Source organism: Pinus tabuliformis, chromosome 6, assembly GCF_031772625.1.
Source record: "Pinus tabuliformis cultivar Carrire ecotype Pingquan chromosome 6, CPIR1, whole genome shotgun sequence".
Taxonomy (NCBI): Eukaryota; Viridiplantae; Streptophyta; class Pinopsida; order Pinales; family Pinaceae; genus Pinus; species Pinus tabuliformis.
Window position 1 is genome coordinate 1,003,177,182 of NC_142292.1, and position 15,301 is coordinate 1,003,192,482.

Sequence of the window (15,301 nt, forward strand, 5' to 3'; positions counted from 1 at the left end):
ACAAAGGTGAGGCCATTTTACTAAAACCCTTGATAAATCTCCTATAATATACATCTAGTCCTAGGAATTCCTAACATCCCTTTGTTTCTGAGGAACATGGACCCTTCGGATAACGAAAATCTTTTCAGGTTCAACTTGAATCCCTCCCTTAAAGAGGAAGTGGCCTAAAAAAATCCCTGCATTCATAAAAAATTCACATTTTTCTAGACTTAAAGAGAGATTCATTTCAATGCATCTTTTCATAACTTTAAACAGGTTAGAGAGGGATTCCTAGAATGCATCTCCATAAGGAGTAAAGTCATCCATATAAATTTCAATAGAGTCATGAACAAGATTAGCGAAAATACTCAATACTTCCTTCTAGAAGGTAGCAGGGGCATTATACAAGCCAAAGGGAACGACCCTATAAGAAAATTTCCCCCATGGACATGTGAAGGTGATATTATCCTGGTCTTCAGGACTGATTTGGATCTGATTATAGCCATTAAAACCATATAGAAATGAAAATAACTTTTTCCCTGCAAGACCATCCAAAACTTGATCAATAAAAGGTAAGGGAAAACGGTATTTCTTGACAGCCTTGTTAATTTCCTTGTATTAAACACAAAATCTCCATTTCCCATTATTTTGGAGAACAATAACAAGAGGGGATACCCATTTACTATATGAAATAGGATAAGTGAACCCTACATCCAACAATTTCTACAATTCTTCTTTTAATATGTCTTTAAGGGCAGGGTTCATCCTTCTCTTGGGTTGGTGCATAGGTTTGTGGACCTATTTGATGTATATGTGATGTTTACAGACTGAAGGATGTACCCCTTTCATCTCTTTGTAATCCCAAGCAAAGGCATCAAGTTGTTTCCTTAAGACAGTGAGAAATTGTTCCTCTTGTTCTGGTGAAAGGGAAGGGCTGATTTTTAGGATCTAGATGGGCTTATTTACATAATTTTGACATAGTATTGATCAAAACCATCAGTGAGTCATTCTTCCCATGGACTATTTTTAGGCTTCCCCAAAGGATCCTTTTCTAGTTCATCAATTTGCATGCCAGCAGGATGTTTGTTTTTGCAGAAAATTGTTAATAAGATCATCTCCGTCTAGATTATTGCTTCCATTAGTGGCTTATATTGTACATATTGGGTATGGGGATGACTAATAAAATTCTTCCTCTTCTTCCTCCTCTAACCACGTAGGAAAATCATTCTTAATAAGGGGTTTAGTAGGGGGTATAATACAATCTAATTTTTCAATTGCCCATTCTTGATTGTCATGGTCCCAGCTCTACAAATGATATAATCATCAATAGTAGCTAACCAAGGTCTCCCTAGGATGAGAGGATACCCATTGAACTTGGTCTTGGGTTTGAATACAAATAAATCAGTTGGTTAATCCCAGGAATCAATGGAAACCATAACATCCTCAATGACATCCTCAGGTGTTATTGTGGATATGCCTGTAAGTTGTAGCACTATAATGGTTTTCCTTAGCGGTCCCTGGAGGTTAATATTAAGCATGATTCCGCTGGTAATGACATTGATTGAAGCCCCTAGATCAATGAGTGTTTTGTGGACCACAATGTTGTTAATATGTACATCCACTACTTAGGTACTATGATCCAAATACTTTAGGGAGACGATATTCTGAAGCATTAAATCATCCAATTGCACAACAAAATTTATAGTGAGGGCATCTCTCTTATTCCTTCCTGGCTCTTGAAACACTCTTCCCTAATGAATTTATTATATATGGGGAAATCTTTGATGGGCTAGAGGAGAGGTATTTTAAGACATGAGTTTTTCAGTCTCCGGGAAGTAGAGCTAATATTCTTCATCATTTCTTCCCCATTGGTTTCACTAATATGAAAGAATTCAGGCTTCCTATTTCTAGGAATTCCTTTAGTGAGTGATGGAGTTTCTTCTTCCCCTCTAGGATCCTAAAACATTTCTGGTTGCTCACTCGAAAATTTCTCCAAATCCTCTATGGTTAGAGGAGGAGATCCACATACACCAAAAAGTGAAGGTTGACTGCTAATAGAGGTGGGGGTTTTAGGCAAAAAATTCCCTGAATTGTCCCTAACTCTATGAGACATGAAATAATTGTTTTTTATTTCATTTTTTGAATTTTTTTTATCAATAGAAATACTGATGCAAAACATGTTGTTGTCTTTTAGGAAATAGAATGAAAAGGAAAGCAACATGAAAGCATAAAGCAGTACCTACTTCGACATCTCCCCCACAATGGCGCAAAAAAGTTATGACTCTTGGTACAACAACAATGTTGCAACTACCGGGGCTACCAACTTTAATTTATTAATACATAGTTCATATAAAATTAAGAGGTGATCATTATATATGCAGAGTAAGCTTTATTTCTACTTAGGATGCTTTGAAGCAATGGATTAAACTTAAGTGTGCAAAGACCATTTTGGAAAATTCCAAGGAAGGAAAATATTGAAATTAACTTTGTAGTAAAAGGGAAATTGAAACTTTACGTCTCTTATTGCATCAAGGAAACAATAATATATTTGTAGGAAAAGAAATGTTGGAAAATAAAACCATAACTCTATTTTGTAGAAATTAAATCGCATGAATGTAAACCTAAACTAGTTGCATGAAAGGAAATGCAAGAGAGAAAAACTATATTAATGAATCCAAATTAAACTCTAATATATATGCAAAGACCATTAAATTTCCCAAAAGGAATCAATGTAAACTATTTTTATGCTATCTAACTGATGATCAAAACAGTAAACCCTAATTGTAGATTTAAAGCTACAATGTTGAAAGGATGTTGTGCAAAGGGTATTTGGTCTCTTCAAGTTGATTCCAATGTGTGGGGGAGGTTGTAAGGTGATGGAGAGTGAAAAATAGGCTTAAGAGGAAATTTTAGGAGAGTTATGAACAATTGTGTGAAGTTTTATAGGATGCTACAAATTGCTACAGGTTCCCTGTATTGCTACAGGATTACATCCGAGAGTGATCTAAGGGCTCAAAAAGTGGTATGAAGGTGGGAGAATATAGTATGATGTTGTGGCAGAGTGTGAAGGAACTTTCCAATCTTATATCTACTCATTAGCACATCTTGCACAACTTCAATCCTTGAAGCTCAACCTCCACTGCAACATTGATATCCTACTCTTCAGTCTACTCTTGAAAAATACCTCACCATATCTAGGCCTCTTGCTCCTCCTATTTCCTTGTTCAATTCCCAAGTAAATTATCTCCTATTTTCTTGCACAATTCCCAAGATAAAAAAAAACTCACTTACTACATGCAAACACCATACACTCACTAGTATACAATAATGATTAGATTGATGCCTTTTTTAGTAAATTTACCAGTTAATTAAGAGATCAATGAATTAACAATAGTTACAACTACTCAACTGAACTCCTATTGACTCTATTCATGACTATAGCTCAGATAACTGAGTTTCACTAACTATAACTCCACTAGATTTCTAGATCTTAGCAATCAACTCATGCAAAAATCTACTTCTTACCCATAAACTCGAATTGACTAACTTAACTAAGTGACTTGACCATGTTACTCCTGCTAACTACAACTAAAGTCATCCTGCTGATGTGGAAATTCAAATTTCTCCATTTGACTAAGGCACGAGTCAAATCAAGCCTTTTCTTGCGACAATTAACACTCCCTCTTAGAAAGAAAATGGTTTTAAGCCAACCTATATTGCTTCTATGGAATTAAAACTTGCCTCTTGACAAAGCCTTTTTCAAAATGTCTGCACCCTACTCCTTTGTGGGAATGTACTGCAACATGATAAGCCTCCTCTATACACAACCTCTCAGGTGATGGAACTTGATGTCTATATGCTTGGACCTATCATGAAACACTGGATTTTCAGAGATTTTGGTACAAGTTTGATTGTTATATTAGATCAAATTAGGCTCCATACCCTAACTAAAGAGACCAACCATGATATTCCTCATCCAAATAGCCTCGCATATTGCTTGACTAGAATCCATATACTCTGCCTCTACTGATTTGAGCACTATATATCTTTGTTTCCTATTGTACCAAGAAACTGTTGTTGACCCAACACTTAAGATAAATCCTGGTGTGCTCTTCCTATCTGATGGAATCCCTACCCAATTTGCATCTATGAAGCCTTGGAGATTCATTCCATGATTCCTCTTGTACCATAAACTAAAATCTATTATGCCTTTCAGGAATTTGAGAACATATTTTGTTTCTTTCTAGTGAAACTTGGTAGGCTCCACCATAAAATGACTCAACTGATTAACTACAAAACAAATATCAGGCCTCATGTTCACCAAGTACATCAAGGACCCCACCAACTATCTGTAGATAGTGCCATCTACTACCTCTCCTATAGAATTATCCTCTTTCCTCCAGCTAGTAGCTAGAGGAGTCCATGGGCTTGCAATCTTGCATATGAAATATATGAATGATTTCATAGGTGTACTTTCCCTTACCAACAAATATCTCTCGATATCTATGTCACACCTTCGAACCAAGAAAGTATTTCATTAAACCCATATCCTTCATCTCGAACTCTCTTGCGAGGTCGTCCTTGCAATACTGGATCAACCTCTCATCTCGTGTTAGTATCAAATAATCTACATACAGGATTAAGATGAGCAAACTACCATCTATTAAAATGTAGTTGAGATTCACATTTCCTTCACTCTTAGTTAAGCTCAATCAACTGAGATAGGAATCTATGTGAGTGCACCAAGCACGAGGTTCCTTCTTGAGACAATAGAGGGATCTCTTGAGTCTACACATGTTTCTCCTTGTTAAATGTCTCAAATCCCTCACGCTTCTCAATGTAGATCTCTTCCTCAACCACTCTATTGAAAAAGGTAGTATTAACATCCAATTGGTGGATCCCCCATCCAAATTGTGTTGCCAATGCAAGTATGGTCTTGGTAGTGAGTAACTTATCATAGGGGAAAAATTATCCACATAAATAACTCCCTCCACCTGTGAGAAGCCTTTGTCCATAAATATGGCCTTATACTTCTCAACACTGCCGTTAGCTACATGTTTCACCTTATACACCCACTCAAATCCAATAACATATTTTCCCTCAAGTCTAGGAACAACCTCCCAAGCATCATTCTTTGTGATGGAGTCACACTCCTCCACCATGGAATCTACCCACACCTACTGGGAAACTGCCTCTTCAAATGAAGAAGGCTAAAAATCAATCACTTTTGTAATGAGTGCCATATATCCACTATATCTATTTGGTGATTTCCTCTATCTTCACAAGGAGCTAGGCGATCCAACCTACTCATAATCTTCCTACACCAACCTATCTACCTCCCTAGTTCTCTTCATCCCTTATCCTAAAGGCTTTGTGTGAGTGAGTGCCTCCGCTTGGCTTGCTTTCTTCTCCACCACAACATCTTGTGGATCTGGCTTGGGCTCCTCCTTTGGAGCTATAAGCTCCTCCTCTAGTGGAATCCTCAACTCTCACTCTAAAGATCTTCTCATGGTCTTCTTCTCATAAAACATGACCTCTCTCCTCATCATAGTCATATTGAGTGAAGGCATATACACTTGGTAAATATGAGGTGTCTCTGTGTATCCTACATAGATCCCTATCTCTGTAGTAGGATCCATATTTTTCCTGCTATCTTTGTAGACATGACAATAGACCATGGATCGAAAAACGTGAAAGTGGGAGACATCTAGATTCCTCCTAGAGAAAACCTCTTTAGTCCTGATCATTTGAAGAATTTTGTGAGGGCTCTATTCTGCAAATAAAAAGTTGTATTGCATGCTTCTTCCCACAAGTATAGTGGCAGTCCTTGATCATGCAGCATTGCTCTTGCAACCCGTACAATGCTTCTATTTTTACTCTCTGCCACCCCATTTTTTTGTGGGTTCTGAGGTGAAGTCAGTTCCCTTCTAATACTCTCCTTGGCACATAATTATTTGAAGGAATTAGACACACATTATCCTCCATTATCACTTCTCAAGGATTTAATTTTCTTTCTAGTCTCATTTTCAACTAAGGCTTTGAATTCAATAAACTTTGAATAAACCTCATCTTTCTTCTTCATAAAATAGATCCAACATTTGCAGGAAAAATCATATACAAATATCACATAATACCTATGCTTTGCAACTGAGATTGTAGAAAATGGTCCACACACAACTTAGTTAACTTGCTCCACGATGGCTCCAGCTTTAATATCTTTCCCCTAGAAGGAGTATTTAACATATTTTCCAAAAGTGCATCCCTTTCAAACATCATGTTGATCAAGGGTACATTTTGAAAGTCTAATGGTGATCTGCTACATTATTTTCAAAGCTCCATGGTGTAGGTGTCCCATGTGCCTATGTCAAAGCTCTCCAATATATCAGCCCTGAACATGTTTTTCCTTGTTTCTTAATGTAGCGCATGCATCCACCACTATCTTGTAGATATTTTTAACCTGGACCCCAATTTGTTTTACTTGTCCAGTAGAAACATGCTTCATATAAGTTTTCCCCTTACTAAACACCACATTATATCCATGATCTTCAAGTAGAGATACAAAAACTAAATTTTTCTTTAGACCAGGCACATACATTGCATTCTTTAGGTGAAGATGGGAGTCTGACTCCCTCTTAAAGGTGGCAGTGCCAATCCATTTGGTACTATACCTTCCATCGTCTCCAAGCTCTATGCGTAATTGTAGATCCTTCTCCCCTAAAATGTTGAAGAACTCCTTATTTCCTATCATATGAAATGAAGCACCATAATCTAAGTACCAGTCATCATCTCATACAATACTTGTCATTCATGCAATTGGGGTGAAATCCAACTCGAATGTGAAGTGAGAGAATCACCTCCTATTTCTCCTGTAGAATTCTTATTGTATTTCTTGTGTGGGAACTTGGTTGCACAGTTTCCATACTCATGGCAGTGAAAACATTTAATTTTATTGATACCTTTCTTCTTTCCATGGTTCTAGAGAGATTCTGCCTTGCCTTGGACCTTCTTTCCCTTAGATCTCTTTCCTTTTCCAACCAAAGAAAAGTTTTCTTCCTCATTAATTTTGGATGTGACACCATCTCTAGTGCTTCTTCTAATCTCCTCCTGCACCAAATCAAACCAAAGTATCTTCCAATCTGGGATCTTGTCTCTACCATTAACTTAATCCTAATAGTTGTGCCAAGATTTCGGAAGGCCAAGAAGTGCTAAAATCACAAGGTTAGATGATGACACATTTTTATCCAACTCCTCCAAGTTCATCTCTCACCTAAGTGAGTCTGGATAGGTATTGAACAATAGTTTCATTTTTACCCATTCAAATGTTCCTGAGCTTATCTCTCAATGCCCGTTTTCTAGCATCATTTTTGCTTTGGAATAGATATGTTAGGGTTTTTCAAATTAAAAATGGAGTCTCCTTTCCATGTAAATACGAAACCACGTGATCTCTAACTACCTCCAGAATAATACTACTGAATTTTGTTTTGTCTTTCTTACACTGAGCCAATTATTATGCGTCTGATGCTATTGGTTTTGGAAAATTAGTTTGTGTGTACTCTAGTACTCCATTTTCATCCAGCACAAGTTCCATCATATATTTACAAGCACAGAAATTCGAAGTTCCCTCTAATGAATACTCAAGACTCAATCCATTGAAAGACATTATTCCTGCAGTGAAGAAAATATGCACCACAAAACTCTGTTATTCGAAATTTTTCTGAGAGAAGATCTGGAACCTAGTTTCTATGTAGTCTTCAATATCTCTGATACCATGTATAAATAGCTTGGAATTTCTAGTTGTTAATGAAATCAGACTGAGATCAATAAACACAAATATCTTCGACTCAATCTTTGTAAACAAAATCATACAACATGTTATCACCCTAAAATCTTTGTCTCTAAGCTTTGGTAAGTTTCCTTGTTTCTAATCATAGTCCTATAAGTTTTGAGTCAGTTCATCACAATTAGTGTCATTCTCATTTACAAACCCTTCTTCTAGTCATGGTGTTAAAGGGTCTCTAGGTCATTTCATGCTTTAAGGGTTAGGTCATAAGGTTAGAAGTCTTTTAAGATCATATCTCTTTTCCAAATAATGTTTGACAGCCTCATTCCATGTTTTAGAAGTCTTACCAGGTGTTTATAAGTCATATCTCACATCATTTTGGAGAAATTTTGAAAGTAGCTACGAAATCACTGAACTAGGAGTCCTGTAGCAGCCTGTTTTAGCAGAAAAACTATTTTTACTGGTTAACTTCCAAAAGCTTTCCTGAGCAGCCGAGAACTTAATTTTTCAAACTGAAAGAGGATTTTCTTTCTAACATGCTGCACTACAAAAACCTCTTTCAGTTTCTTCAAATTCGTTCTGAGGTGGGAGGAATTTATGGTTAAACTTGCGCTACGAAACTGCTGAAAGTCAAGCTTTGTCTACTGGTTTTAGCAGTCTTTTTCAAGATCAGTTTTTGGTTACAGGAAGATGTATTTTGGAATTATAAGGGAGGTTTATCTTCATAAAATGTCCAGCTACAATAACCTATCTCACTTTATTCATAAGTGTTTTCAGTTGGGATATACTAAGCTTTCATTGAGACCCTAATTTCAGAAAACGGATTTTTCCTGTTTGCCACGTGTTTTTCAAGGACAGTTTCTGGACAGCTGGAGAAATGTTTTCAAAAACCAGGAGAGGTTTTTATTCTGGAAAACATGGGCTACAGAAACCTCCTTCAGTTTCTTAAAATGTGTCATGGATGAAGAGATAAAGGCTCTTTCCCACGTGCCAATTTTCAAGGATCTAAACCTAAAAACAGGGAAACATGTTCCCTAATTTCTAGGGTTTGTCTTCAGCAGTCAGATGACCACGTGGGAGGCTTCATCAAATTCGACTTCTTGAGGTTGCAAGTTGTCAAATAATGCTTTAAATGCTTAGATAAGGTTGTTGAATCATGATAAGGAGTTACACTCCTAGTTGTATTAGGTCTCTAGGACTGCTAGTTAGGTGTCATTTGCATTTAATAATTAGTTTTATGTATCAATAGGTGTCATAGTAGGATGAATTCGAATTCCCCTCATGCTGGAGGAGGAATCTCAGTTATGTAAAGAGCTCTATATATAGAAGAAGATCTATTGTACAAAGGGTTGGAAATTTTATGAAAAAGCTGGTATTTGGCCTATGTAAGACTCATTTTCAGTAATACACATGCTGAACTTTACTTCTCAGGATTCATGAAGGATTTTTTATGTTCAGAATATGTGATGTTGTCTTTTTCTTAATTCTTATAGTGGTATGGATGTATAATCACTCAGAATTCACTGAATGTGCTCTGACTTCCTGTATACATTTATAAACTGTGTGGTCCCATATGAGTTTATATTCTGAATGTTTAAATGTTGAATGCCCTGACTTCCATGTAAGGTTGAGTTCATTGTTATATTGAGGTGTTGTTGACTCCATAAGCCCAATGGATAGTTTTGTTTAATGTGTTTCCACCATTCATATTTTTCATAGTTGTTCTATAAGAGTTAGCCATCTTATCTTTATTCAAAATCATTAACCCATCAAGAGAGAGCCCTCTCAGGTTGAGGAGGCTAAGCCTCAGCCTAAAGTCGGTTTGAAATAGTTACTTGAAGTCTTCCTGGTCTGCAGCCTTCCAGGGCCTGATTTTGAGATAACATTTTGGTGCGTCTGCCGGGATACTGAAGTCTATTCATTCCCGAAATTAAGAGGTTGAACTTCTGAAGGTAGCAGGAGCTCAGACATCTTTTTGAGGCTGCAAAACTACCTTGGCGACTCCACACATCGAATAAGAAATTGGAAGGTGACTCCACTGCTAGAAGATCAGTAGCTTGATGAAGTTTCAAGATGAGTTCCACTGCAAGAATGAATGCCAGGTATGCTCCTATGAATCGGTCTCATATCCCTGGCTTTCCAAATCCTATGCCAAAGGTTGATTGGTTAGATGATCTTCCAATATTCAAAGATGAAAAGAAGGACAATGCTGCTCTTCATTTGGTTAGGTTCCATATGCATGTACGCAGTCTTAAGGTTCATTTCCCTGAAGATTGTCTCATGAAGATGTTTATGACCACTTTAGAAGGAAAAGCATGGTCTTGGTATAAAAGTTTGGAAAATGGTTCATTATATTCTCTTGCTGATTTCCATGATGTGTTCTATGACATGTATAAAGAGTGTCATCCCTCCTTATTGCTGGTCAAAGATTGTTGTAAACATTCTACGAGTTTTATTAAATATTTGGAGGATTGTTATGATGATGATGAATTTATGGATGAAGAAATTTTAGAGGCTCTTCATAACAATGCATTTCAACACCAAGAAGTAAGTATAACATCTCATGAAACGCAGGATGAAGATCAGCAGGGGTTTATTTGTGAAAACCATGTTTCATCCTTTGATATGAATGAAAAGATGCAGCAGATTTGTCAGTCTTTTGATCATAAAGAATATGAAATTGATTGCAAACAGCAAGAAGAAGTACTGGAAAATAGATTTTATAGCCCTCAGGCAGAGGAAAAGGTTGTTCAATTTTGTAATTCCTTGCAGCAGCTTACTTCAAATAATGATCACAATAGTGAGGAAAATTACATTGTCTATGAGAATCATGCAGAAAGGCAGTTGGATAGCATATCAAATAAATTTGGTGTGGCTGAGGATAAGTTGTTTGAAGATATAGAATGTTATGAGAATCATCAAACTAACCATGTGTTTTTTGACCTTATACCTGACTACATGGAAAAGATTTACTGTTCAGGCTTCCAATTATATGTTCATCTTGAAGAACAGTTACACCTCATGCTTCCTTGGTTATTTCAGTATCTGGTTTATTTATGCTTCAAGCACAGTAAGGAGATCCAAGTTTCAGATCAGATTGATGATTGGCTTCATTGGAAGTTTCATGTTCCTTGAGCTACAATTGGAGAATGCAGCTGATAGGGTAGGTAGGAATGTGCAAATAAGCTCAGGGTAGGTTGACTGAGCATCTATTTCAGTAGGTGCAGTTTGAATTCTTCGTTCAGAAAACATAAAGGCTTGAGGAGAAAATTGGACAGAGGTTCAGAGTTTTATTCTAGAGGATGGATAGCGGCACTGGAGCTACAAGTTCTTAGTATACCACAAGGGCACACTATCCCTAGTGGAGCCACTGTTATCACCCTAAAATCTTTGTCTCTAAGCTTTGGTAAGTTTCCTTGTTTCTAATCATAGTCCTATAAGTTTTGAGTCAGCTCATCACAATTAGTGTCATTCTCATTTACAAACCCTTCTTCTAGTCATGGTGTTAAAGGGTCTCTAGGTCATTTCATGCTTTAAGGGTTAGGTCATAAGGTTAGAAGTCTTTAAAGATCATATCTCTTTTCCAAATAATGTTTGACAGCCTCACTCCATGTTTTAGAAGTCTTACCAGGTGTTTATAAGTCATATCTCACATCATTTTGGAGAAATTTTGAAAGTAGCTACGAAATCACTGAACTAGGAGTTTTCGTAGCGCGCTACGAAACCCCTGTAGCAGCCTGTTTTAGCAGAAAAACTGTTTTTACGGGTTAACTTCCAAAAGATTTCCTGAGCAGCCGAGAACTTAATTTTGCAAACTGAAAGAGGCGTTTCTTCCTAACATGCTTCACTACAAAAACCTCTTTCATTTTCTTCAAATTCGTTCTGCGGTGGGAGGAATTTATGGTTAAACTTGCGCTACGAAACTGCTGAAAGTCAAGTTTTGTCTACTGGTTTTAGCAGTCTTTTTCAAGATCAGTTTTTGGTTACAGGAAGACGTATTTTGGAATTCTGAGGGATGTTTCTCTTCATAAAATGTCCAGCTACAATAACCTATCTCACTTTATTCATAAGTGTTTTCAGTTGGGATATACTAAGCTTTCATTGAGACCCTAATTTCAGAAAACGGATTTTTCCTGTTTGCCACGTGTTTTTCAAGGACAGTTTCTGGACAGCTGGAGAAATGTTTTCAAAAACCAGGAGAGGTTTTTGTTTTGGACAACATGGGCTAAAAAAACCTCCTTTAGTTTCGTAAAATGTGTCATGGATGAAGAGATAAAGGCTCTGTCCCACGTGCCAATTTTCAAGGATCTAAACCTAAAAACAGGGAAACATGTTCCCTAATTTCTAGGGTTTGTCTTCAGCAGTCAGATGACCACGTGGGAGGCTTCATCAAATTCGACTTCTTGAGGTTGCAAGTTGTCAAATAATGCTTTAAATGCTTAGATAAGGTTGTTGAATCATGATAAGGAGTTACACTCCTAGTTGTATTAGGTCTCTAGGACTGCTAGTTAGGTGTCATTTGCATTTAATAATTAGTTTTATGTATCAATAGGTGTCATAGTAGGATGAATTCGAATTCCCCTCATGCTGGAGGAGGAATCTCAGTTATGTAAAGAGCTCTATATATAGAAGAAGATCTATTGTACAAAGGGTTGGAAATTTTATGAAAAAGCTGGTATTTGGCCTATGTAAGACTCATTTTCAATAATACACATGCTGAACTTTACTTCTCAGGATTCATGAAGGATTTTTTATGTTCAAAATATGTGATGTTGTCCTTTTCTTAATTCTTACAGTGGTATGGATGTATAATCACTCATAATTCACTGAATGTGCTCTGACTTCCTGTATACATTTATAAACTGTGTGGTCCCATATGAGTTTATATTCTGAATGTTTAAATGCTGAATGCCCTGACCTCCATGTAAGGTTGAGTTCATTGTTATATTGAGGTGTTGTTGACTCCATAAGCCCAATGTATAGCTTTCTTTAATGTGTTTCCACCATTCATATTTCTCTCAGTTGTTGTATAAGAGTTAGCCATCTTATCTTTAATCAAAATCATTAACCCATCAAGAGAGAGCCCTCTCAGGTTGAGGAGGCTAAGCCTCAGCCTAAAGTCGGTTTGAAATAGTTACTTGAAGTCTTCCTGGTCTGCAGCCTTCCAGGGCCTGATTTTGAGATAACACAACAGAAGCACATGAAATCATTCAATCATAATGAACACATTATTTTTACTAAGGAATCCAACTGGGAAAAATCCCTCCTTTATTTGTATTATATCAGATGAGAAAATTGATCTATTACAATGATAACTTCAATCCTTGAAGTTGAACTTGCAATGCAATATTGATCTCCTACTCTTGAGTCTACTTGGTGGGCTGGTTGCAAGTGTTAAGGATAATCGTTCAAAAATAGAAATGATCTCTTCTATTTCAGGCGAGACTTCTTCTCAAGTTTCCTTTGGAATATCATTCATCAACCTATAATTTTAGATATTCTGGTAAAATAGCAGAACTGTTGAATTTACCCGAAATAAGGCAAACCTTTACCTTTCCCACAAAATCGAAAATAATTAAAACTTTGCTTTATAACCTTGTCACGTCCGTCATTCCACAAACCTTTATCACGTTAATTCTCTGCTGTCGATCTCAACACTCAATCCGACAGTTATCGCTTTCCCCGCTCGCAAACTAGCCAGATGATCTCCACCATTGATCAATTCTGCTTGATCCAACGGTTGATGCGTAATCTCGTGTTGATTGTTGTGTGATTTTTAATGAGCCGAGAGCACGCGAGAAAAGAAGTTTTCCCGTGCTACGTGTCGGCCGCTAAATGGAATCGCGTGAATTTTCCAAGTACAACTTACCACCTTGAGAATGCCTGAGAAACAACTTTCGCCTACGAAGACCTCCTTTCTATTTTATTTAACTTCTGCAATTCTTAGCACGCGATAACCGTTATATCTATTCGATCTATCGATCAAATGGTTCAGACCTTTTCCTGGGATTCTTGTGAATTTTATCAGGTTTTCCTCATTCCGCTAAGGTTTTAGCGCTTCTGCCAAGTTTAAACTATCACTAAGTTATATTCAAGATATCACTAATTAAACTCTATGGGTTTGAAATACATCCTAATTAACTCAATACATAGTGAATGAAGATTTAAATGTGCTAACACAAGATTATATAAAATCTAGTTTTAAAGGGGCCAAACTGGAAATCAACAACATTCAGCAATATTTCGAAGGAACTTTAAACCTTCGGGATTGACCATTCATGCGCATAATACACATAAATACATAGAGACTTCAAATTGTACAATATAATCCTCCACAACCAAATCCTTTTACATTCATTCAAAACTTACATAAATACCATTACATGCAATAATCAAATCCTCAATCAATGGATCAAAACTGCCTAATCCTATATTATCTACACGATATTCTCCTCAAGAATCTCAACTAAGCCTAACTACTTGAATTAATTACAAGATAATATAAATTCCTGAATTCTAGCTCAAATCTTATCTAGAAAGCTTTGTAAAGTGACAGCTAAAGGATCCCACTCCTTTCCTTGTAAACTTTTTTTGTATTTTTGGAATAAAATCGAAGCCTTTTGTCTCTAAGCCTCATGCTCCTACATCAAACTCCTGACGACAAAATTCTTCATGGGCTCCTATCCATGGGCTCTTCTATAGAACTACCAATTTCTGTAGCATTCCATCTGTCATCTAGGTAGCATTAGAAATTGGTTGATCTTTCCACTTGACCAAATACTAATAATACTCCTGTCCCCTTGTCCTTTTAAACACTCTCTTGTCTAAAATATGTTCTGGCTGCAATGCCTTTGTTGTAGGTAACTGTTTTACCCAATCAACCTCTTGTTCTTCCTTATCTTCTGTTATATCATCTGCATTTCCACCTTCATACCTATACAAATCAGAAACATTAAAAATTGGAGATATTCCAATATCAAGGGTTAATTCAATTTCATATGCATTTGTAGAAAATTTCCTCAAGGCTCTGCATGGTCCAATTTTCTTAAATTTTAACTTGTTATACTCCCTTTTTGGAAACCTTTCCTTCCTCGGGTGTGCTAAAACCAAATCTCCAACCTCAAAATTATCTTCTCTCTTATTCAAGTCTGTTCTGCTCTTGTACTTTATGTTGCTATCCTGTAACTGTTGTTTTACCTGTTCATGTATTTCTTGAATCTTTGAAGCAAAATCTTCTACCTTAGCACTTCTCATTTTAGCTTTGCCCAAGTCTCTTAATTCATACACTCCTCTTGGGTGCATTCCATAAACTATATGGAATGGACTCTTCCTTGTACTCCTGTTAGGAGAATCATTATAAGCATATTCAACCTATGCCAAAATGTGATCCCACTATTTTGGATGTTCACCTGAAAGACTTCTCAGAAGATTACCCAAGCTTTTGTTTAAAACTTCAGTCTGTCCATCAGTCCGAGGATGATAAGCTGAACTAAAACTCAGTTTAGTACCAATCTTCTTCCACAAGGTCCTCTGGAAATGACC